The sequence below is a fragment of the Salvia hispanica genome, chromosome 1, assembly GCF_029641045.1.
Source record: "Salvia hispanica isolate PSC_SH4W2 chromosome 1, Shi_PSC_v1, whole genome shotgun sequence".
In the NCBI taxonomy this organism is placed as follows: Eukaryota; Viridiplantae; Streptophyta; class Magnoliopsida; order Lamiales; family Lamiaceae; genus Salvia; species Salvia hispanica.
In genome coordinates, this window is record NC_142692.1 from 15,480,731 (window position 1) to 15,490,522 (window position 9,792).

The window sequence follows — 9,792 nt, forward strand, 5'->3', positions numbered from 1 at the left end:
ATGCATACAAATTTATATTAATTATTTAATATAAACAAAATAATCCATACTTATTATATATTATGTACAATTATATAAAAATTCTCATGAATCAGAACTATTTATTTATTCGACTATACTGATTGATCTAACACTAAATATATCTATGACACACACTTAATATACTACAGTAAAAATGACAATATAATATGCTAATATAAAAAATAATGCATGATATTGGGTTAGGGATGTCACAATTCTTCCCCACTTTAAGAATTTTGTTTGCAAAATTCATTTCTCTCTAAGTTAACGCACTCTATGAAATTGCTAACCGGTTAACAAATATGGATAATTCTTTCTCATATTTTCCTTAGTACATTAGTATTTTTCAGAACATGCGAAAGATCAGATCGATAAAGCCGAATCCTACTGACGTAGAAAATATTATGAATCTTTTTTTGTTGCTCGAATCACATCACTCCTTTCTGAGGTGAAACTCACAAAAAGACTTTATCAAGACTGAGATAGTAAATCATGAATCTCTGTCAATATATAAGATACTAAAATACCATATAAGCGTTCCTGCAGATAATGATGCCAAATCTCCAAAGCAAAATAATGTACCAGAAACTTTTCTCCGTCCCACCAAAGAGGATTCGATATCCTTTTTAGTCTGTTACACCTAAGATGACTCATTACTAAAAATAGTAACTCATTTATCTTTGTGTTATTCATTCTCTATTATTTTATTTTTTTCCACATAACACATACTATCTCCATCGCTGAAAGTTTGACACAGTTTACCATTTTGGCCCGTTCACAGTTTGACACAGTTTGACACACTTCACTTTTACCATTTTTAATAGTGGACCTCATATTCCACTAACTCATTCCTACTCACATTTTATTATAAAACTAATCTATATTCTTTCCCTATATTTTAGATTTATTCAGCTAAACTAGTGAAACTCTCATCTTTTCTTTTGATTTCATTAATTACTACTAGCATAGTTGACAACTTTAATTGTTATAGGCAGAGAAGAAATATGAAAAGAAAGACTTTAATGCCCTAGATGACGATTGATAATGTAAACGTATTAACGTGATTTTAATTAATACAACTATGATAATTGATGCCCTTGAGTTGCTAGACGCATGAGTTTTAATTAGTACGTACCGCTACTGTTATTATTACTGCCGCTGCTGCTACTACTACTTTTTTATTATTATTAGGCAAAACACATTCTTAGGTCCTTATACTTTAATCAAATTGTTCATTAGGTCCTCGTACAATTTTTTCGTTTTAATAGATCCTTATACCTTTCTCATAAATTTCATCACATCCTTGTACAATTTTTTCGTTTTAATAGGTCCTTATACTTTGATTATAAATTTTATTAGGTCCTTATACAATTTTTTATTTTAAGATATTTTTTACTTTTATCTTAGATAATAATTTATATTTAATTAATTAAATTTAATGAACCTTTTCATTTTATTATTTAACTTATCTTATGATTATAAATATTCAGGGAAACGTATCTTTCAATATAAATATAAATAATCAATTGAAAATTCGGATAGTTATTCTAAAAAAAAACTTCGATTTTAATATTCAATCATCACGGTTAATCTTTTTATTATTCTCTACAATTTATTGACATTATTGGATAACAAGATAATATTATCTTTATAGACTATGCTAAGTTAAATAATGGAATATTAAAAAGTTCATTAAGTTTAATTAAATTTATACTATTATCCAAGATAAATGTAAAAAAGACCCTAAAATAAAAGATTGTACAAGGACCTAATGAAAATTATGATAAAAGTATAAGGACCTACTAAAACGAAAAATCGTACGAGGACCTGATAAAAATATTGTGAAAAGTATAAGGACCTAGTAAAACGACAAAATTGTACAAGGACCTAATTAACATTTTGACTAAAGTATAAGGACCTAAGAATGTGTTTTGCCTTATTATTATTATTATTATTATTATTATTATTATTATTATTATTATTATTATTATTGTTATTGTTATTATTATTATTTTTATTATTACATGAAGTCGATGGAATGGTGAAATTTGAATTTTAGGTCCTATATATTATTTTCTCTATGTCATTTTAATAAATGCATTTCATTTCGGTATGGTATAGAGATTAAGAGATTAATTAGTGTTCACAAACAAATAAAGTGGAGAAAAAATTAAATTTTTGCTGAAAAAGAAAAAACAACTCAACTATCTTAAAATAATACCATTCAGCTATAAACTAAAAGTTCAAAACAAGATATCATTGTCGAAAGCTCAAATTGTCGACGAAATGGACAAACGACAATATATAAACTAGAAAATGGAGTAAGAACTATATTGTTGACGGAATCGATCAACGACAATTATGGAACACTTAGATTGTAACATCCCAACTTTTTTCATCTTGTTAAGGTGAGTAGAATGTAATATCTCAATATTTTTTTCTTTTTCTTTGTCGAAATGTTATCAAATATTTAGCCAAAAAAAAGAGAATTAAAAAATAATATAAATTATTATAATTCTAGTAGGTGAAATGTCATAAATAAGTGAGCATATGGTCACACTAACGGAACCAAACTTTTTGATTTTACAAGTCTAACTATCGTTATACATCTCTAATACTATGAAATGTAATTCAAGAAATTAAAAGTGTACATGTGTGGACCTATAAATTAAATCTCAGCCCACTTCTTAAATTTTTAAATTTTTGGAGTCATCATGGAAGGCCCAACTCTCATCTTTCTCTTTCATGCATATGGCAGCCCAATATAACTCCCCAACTCCACGTGTCATTCACAGAAGCGGCCAAATCCTCCCCCACCGCCTGAAAACAAATCACCATCATATTCTGTCATCTCCAAGCTATACTACAATTTCCATCACAGTTGATCAATTCAAAGAAATCGAGAGCTAGAGAAAAGAATTCTTTCTTTTTCTCTTTTCAAAGACAATTTTCCAACCTAAGGTAATCACTAATCCCACTTCTTTTATTTCAAGCATCATCATCTAATAGACAAATTTTAATTTTCGGAACCAACAATCACATAAGAAGTTTCATAAACCACAAGAGCAACTTCAGCCATGAATTTAAAGCTTTCAACTCCTCCTTGTTAATCAAAATCTAGATAGAAGTTTACTAAAATATAAAGGAAGAACTTAGCTTTTAGATATGGGATTGTGGCTCACCGCGCGCCGGAGAACCTCTGTCCTGTCCACGGTTGAACAACGACAGAGACACAGCAGCGGCGGCGGCTTCGGCCGTCTCAAGCGCCAACGGGAGTGACACAGCGGACATCAGGAGAAGTGGCCGACGGCGCTGCTGCTGCTCCACGAGCGCTCGAAGAGGCCCCGCGTCGGCGAGCAGCAAGAACAGCGACGATGGCCGGAGGAGATGACGGTGGAGGGATGGGCGATTGGCGACGAACTCGCCGGAGAAAGGAAAGGAGTGGAGGCGCCGCCTCTGATGTAGGAAGGAATTTGATGAATTTGGGGAAAATGGAATGAAGGGGATAGAGAGAGAGAGAAGTTGACCGAGAAGGGAGAGTGGAGAAATTTTTGGTGAAACATTTTGGTTGGGCTACTTTAGTTGTTTTTGTTTGGGCCAAAGGTTTTTCAAGAATAAAATTGGACTACATAATTAAATTAGATAAGTGGGCCGACAGTGAATAATAACAATAAATAAAGGGGCTACTTAATTTCTTGTTGTCAATGAGAATGGTCTTTTATGGACAAGGATTAAAATTAGTGTTTGGACCGATTAAATTATATAGAGCGAAGAGTTAATCGTGGAGATGAGTTGGAGCTCGATTAAGTGGTAAATTAAAATTCTCTGGATAATTTACTTAGTTCCCGAAGATGGAAGATGTTGAAATCGAAGGTGCGCAGGGCCGACCAGCGTCGCCCCGCGACGCCTTGGGCGGCCGCTAAGGTGCTCAAGTCACATAATTAATTAAGTCTAACAAAGAATTGCTTTTAATCAAACTTCCTGACTTAATTAATATAAAAGTTTCATAAATTTCCTATGAATGAACGAAGAATAGAAAGAGATTAATTAGGATGCATGCATTCTAAGTAGATGTTTTCCTTGAGTTTGATTAAGTATATGTTTTTATTTTCAAAAGGCTATCTCTACAAGCAAGTGATGGTAGGAGTAAAGAACCTCAAGTAACGGAATTTAAACGCATAAGGTGAACTTTTCTATCCTACATACTAATGTGGATGAAAATATAAACTTATGTTTGTTATTTGTGCAAATGATGTTGTCTTGCCATAAATGATTTGTTTTATGCCTATCTGTTTGGTTGGAACGTAAGAATCGAATTCGGGTCCGAGTGAGGGTGGTGTCCCTACTCGGATTAGTGTACACAGGTGACCGTGGAAGATGGCCACCTTCCACGGCACAAAGATGATATAGTGGAGGCTGTTGGGAGGTGGCCATCTCCCCGGCTGGAGAAAGATGTAGGTGACCGTGGGAGAGCACCATCTCCACGGCACTTGGTGTTCAGATATGGCAAAGTATGAAAGAACTTAGACTGCGCAGTCGAACAAAGATTTTAGTAAGCTCGGGCCTTTTAAGAGAAAACTCTCGAGTGTTACTGTGATGGCATGATAACATTTTCATTTTATGTATGTATATTTCGGCAATGTGTTCACTGAGTATTTTTATACTCAGCCCTGCATATATTTCTAAATGTGCAGGTTGAGCAGTGACGGTGGGGAATGCTGAGAAGAGTTTATGACTTTCTTTATATTTTAAGCAGAGGCTCTCAGAGGTGCATGTCTCCATACATGTGACCGTGTTCATTCCGCTGCGTATTGTTCTTCTATACTCTGATAAATATTTATTGAAAAGATCTCCATTCGAGTTCTTATGATTAAAAGTTAATTTGAAGTTGTTTCCCTCTTTATTTCTGAGTGGATATTCAGATATTGTTTACCCCCTTTCTGTTCCCCTCTTCTTATCTCCCACCCCTAGTCACGAGTTCCCGGCTTTGCTATCCTTAGCAAAGTGCGGTCGTGACAGAGTGGTATCAGAGCAGTTTTCTTGATGCTCTGAACCAAAGAGTCTCTTTTCAGTTACTAGTCTAGACTTGTTCAACTAGACTATCTAATTATTAAACGAACACTCAACATTCCCACCAATCCTGCTCAACGAGGGAATAAGGTAATTTTTTTCTTTCTTTTAAAAAAGTGAAGTAGAGATGTTCAAAAAGTTGGAAAGAGACGGACGACGGTCAATTGAACGGGTCCGATATGAAAATATGAGATTTTAGAAAATAGATGATGAGTTTTGTGAGGCAGTTGTTTCAAGCGATGGAATAAAAAAAAAAGAGAATTTAGAGAAAGATAAGTTTTATCGAGTAGAGCCTCGGAAGAAAGAGTTGAAAGTGTAAGTTATAAAGAAAAGAGTAATTTGTTACTTTCAAGAAAGAGTTTGGAAATTTTGAGAAAGGAGATTATGTTTCTTTATCGAGTAAAGGCTTTGAGAAAATAGTTGATGTGTTTTTATCGAGTAAAGACTTTAAATGATGAAGGGAAGAAGTTACATTTTCTTTTAAGTAGATGTAATGCATGGTGCAAATGAAAAGTATACATATCTTTGCAAGTTATTACAAAGAAGGGGGGGGGGGGGGGGGAGGGGGGAATATTTTCTCGATCAAGAAAAGAAAGAATTTTTGAGAGAATTTAACTTTTCGAGTAAATTCATGAATCATATTGCATGTAAGGGAAGAGTTGAAATTTCCAAGAACTTAGAATTTTAAGTTATGAGTTCCTCTTAAGAACATGGTATAGATTTGAACATAGAAGAACAATTATAACATTTCTCGCTTTTCCGAGCGATGAATATAAAAAGTACATAATCAGAATGAGAAAGTTAGTATGAAAAAAAAAATGTATCTTTTTGAGTCAGACCATGAATTATATTATAAGTAAAGGAATATGAAAGTTTTCAAGAACTTAGATTCTTTTAAGTTATGCATTCCTTTTATAACACAACATGAACTTCAACATAGAAGGATAATTACTATCATTTTTCGCTTTCCAGAGCGATAATGAGAAAAGTATGCGATTTAAAAGAAAGTTAATCATGAGAAAAACGTTTGAGTTGCGAACGAAGGATATTGCCAGAAAATCTTAGGAATTGGATACCCCTCTTCTATGTCCACACAAAAGTGAACAATCTGGGTGCCACTATCCTAGGTGACAATCCAGTTATAACAAAAGATAGTACCTTCGAATCAATTGAACAATGTATTTGTACATGGTCGGAGAATATGATTCAAATCTAGTTAAAGAAATTAGTCTTGTCTAATAAAGAGAAAAATAAAGTGTTTCAAGAATGATCATTATGACGTGCCGAGAACACTATGGAGCCATGATTTCCAACTATAGTCGTCGGACATAGTTGTGAAACGAACTAGTTCCCAAGATTTTCTTTATCGTGCACAAAAGAGATGAAAGATGGTGAACCGCCCTTGTAGATTAAAAAAAAAAAAGAAAAGATTTTAGTCAATAGTTTTCCCCATATAGTCTCTCGTATAGTTCCATATTAATTGTCGTCTGGTTAGTATCATTGCATGCGGATAATTTTATAAGGGCAAGATAGATTCCCAACTGTTCCACCTATCATGCACGACTACTCTTAGCATATTCTCCAGGCTTTGAAGTTTATTTCCCATTGCTCGTCTGTACTTGGTAAAATGTCGTGCTCAAATTTAGTTTAGTGCCCAGTTCCTTCTAAAAGCCTTTCAAAAGTCTCGATGTGATCCCGGATCTCAATTTGATTTGATGGTCAATGATTACCCACATAACAATAATCCTTAAATTCAGTTTGAGCAAACATGCAAAAAAAAAAAAAAAAAATCCTTTGTTACACCTTTTCTAAGAATGCAGAGATATTCCTTTCCGTACCATCCCACCAGACTTCTTTTTCATGTCATTATTATATCTTCTTATTTCCAAGGTGGGTGGTGCGAGGATTATAGTGTGCCTTACTCATGATTTTGTTTCTAAGCTCATTGTTGTTCGGCACAAATAATTTTTCTTCAAGGTGAAAGCGTTATTTGCTCCATCTCTAAAGAAATTGTGATCTACTATTGCACCTTAGCCCGAATACTTTTTACGGGCATCATCTTGACTTGGTGCATTTATAATACCTCATCATTTGATTCAGACCTTGAATTACTCATGTCTATAAGGTGTCACCACAATTTTATTTATATTTTATATCAAGCTGTGATCTATTTAAATAAATTGAATTTACCCTCATATTTTTCGTACACCCCTGATTAGTTACAGTTTCCCCTTGATTCATCTGGGATGAAAATAATATTATGATTCTATGAATTCCTACCACCATATTCTATCCCAAGTCCTGCATAAATTATGGCCTTCGGAATGATCATATGTCTAAGATGATTGTTCTCTTTCAAGCTTGATATATTCTTTCAAGATCTTTAATTCACCTGTTTGTATTTTTAAACACGGATTGATGGCAAACTCTTTTATTGTATGAGTAGCCCCCTTCTCAATTCCACTACAATTATTCTCTCATGTTTCGAGCTTTTTCTGCAGCTCCAAGTTTAAACCTAACCGCTTGTTTCCACTCTTAATTAGTTTACTCGAGTTGTCTTTCTTTATGAGTTTGTTTCTAAATTGTCTATAACCTTGATAAATTACTGATGTGGCGTTGTGTCACGTGATGGTTGACTAAAGTCCATCAGCACTTCTGAGCAATTGCTTGCTTTTTCTATCCACTCGCGACTAGTTGTTCAGTCGCTATGTTAAATATGTCATCGAGTGATCCTTGGAACTCTTCAATTTACTAATCCTTGAGATTATATTATTGACACCAATTATAGAAATCTACATCAGTTATATCCTCATTCTTTTTCAACTCCTTCCATCTAGGAAACTCCTAATATGAAAATTCTCAAACTCTAAGAGTATGGTTAAGAAAACCCTTGCAGCTTTTCTTCTTTTCTTATCTTGAGTGGACGTGACGAGTCCAACTATATATAGTTTCCACGCTTCTTGAAAACTTATTCGTACAATCTACCGATGAGGGCCTGACACGAAGTTGGTAAAAGATAAATTTTAGCACCAAATGCGATAAGTGAAATGTTGATGTCGTACAACGAATCCGTGTTAGAATCAATGAAGCGCAAACTAACACCAAATCTTAAGCTGATGCGTGCCGATCTGAGTTGAAAAATAAAATAGGAGATAAGGTATTTGTTCTAACGTACGTCAAGACCACGTTTTATTGGAGCACACATCATCCTCAACACTAGACTATGCTCATAGTGACATATGGGGGCCAGCTCAGACTGTTTCAGTGGGTGGATGCAGATATTTCTTGTCGGTTGTGGATGACTATTCAAGGAAAATTTGGCTATACATCATGAAAGACAAGTCTGAAGCCTTCAGCAAATTTAGAGAATGGTGTACAGAGGTTGAGGTGGAGAAAGGGTCAGTTCTAAAGTGTCTCAGAACAGATAACGGGTTGGAGTTCCTTTCTCATGAATTTGATGATTTCTGCAAACTCAAGGGAATTAAAAGGCACAGGACCGTAGCAAATAATCCACAACAGAATGGAGTGGCCGAGAGAGCCAATAGAACAATCCTTGAAAGGGTTAGATGTATGCTAATCTCATCTGGAATGCCTCCAATAGAAGCAGCTGCAACAGCAGTGGTCTTGATAAATAAATGTCCTGCAACAGCTATTGATCATCAAACGCCTGATTTCAGATGGTTTGGACATCATGGTAATTACACTATGCTCAAACCTTTTGGATGTAGAGCCTACTCACATATCAGACAAGGCAAGCTCCAGCCAAGGGCACTGAAATGTGTCTTGCTCGGTTACCAGAAGGGTGTAAAAGGGTATAGGTTGTGGTCTATGGAACCAGGGAATCAGAAGGTGGTGATTAGCCGGGATGTGATTTTCAGAGAGCAAGAAATGCCCTATAAACAAGCAGATAGAGGTGGAACATCAGATAGAATAGAAACACCAGTTGAGGTGGAGTTGTTGGAAGATTTTGAAATTCAGCAGCATAATGAAGATGTTAACACATCTGACTCTGAGCAACAAGTCCATGAAGTCAGTGATGATGATGATGACCAGGATGCTCCAACACAAGAGAATCTGGAAAACTACCAGCTAGCAAGAGACAGAGAAAGAAGAGCAAACATTAAGAAACCAGCAAGGTACAGTAATTCAAGCCTGGTATATTATGCTTTCTGCAGCAGAGGAGGTGGAGTCTACTGGAACTTACAAAGAAGCAGTCAAGAGTAGAGAGAGAGACAGATGGATTAAAGCTATGCAAGATGAGATTGACTCCTTGTTGAAGAACAGAACATGGATTCTGGTTACAAGGAAAGTGATGCAGAAATTGATTGGATGCAAGTGGATATTCAAAAAGAAAGTTGAAGCGTCAGAGGATAACAGAATCAGATACAAGGCCAGGATGGTGGCTAAGGGTTACAATCAGAGGGAAGGAATCGATTACAACGAGATATTCTCCCCGGTGGTGAAGCACAGTTCCATCAGATTGCTCATGGCCTTGGTTGCACAGAATGATTGGGAATTACATCAAATGGATGTAAAAACGGCTTTCTTACATGGAGAGCTGGAGGAGAGTATATTCATGGAACAGCTAGAGGGGTTTATAAAACCAGGAGATGAGGAGAAAGTATGCTTACTGAAAAGAAGCATCTATGGACTGAAACAGTCCAGCAGGCAGTGGAACATCCAATTCGATGAGCATATGAA

General features: G+C 35.1%; 2 long non-coding RNA genes across 2 annotated transcripts; one reads left to right on the top strand and one right to left on the bottom strand.

Moving 5' to 3' along the window:
• Nucleotides 1–2,510: 2,510 nt before the first annotated feature.
• Nucleotides 2,511–3,580, bottom strand: LOC125198472 (uncharacterized). The gene is made up of 2 exons (XR_016128888.1): nt 3,179–3,580; nt 2,511–2,841 (listed from the first exon to the last, which is right to left on the bottom strand). It is a non-coding gene; the product is annotated as an uncharacterized LOC125198472 (long non-coding RNA).
• Nucleotides 3,581–4,132: 552 nt separating this feature from the next.
• On the top strand, nt 4,133–4,924 carry LOC148933323 (uncharacterized). The gene is made up of 2 exons (XR_016128889.1): nt 4,133–4,204; nt 4,716–4,924. It is a non-coding gene; the product is annotated as an uncharacterized LOC148933323 (long non-coding RNA).
• The last annotated feature ends 4,868 nt before the right edge of the window (nt 4,925–9,792 follow it).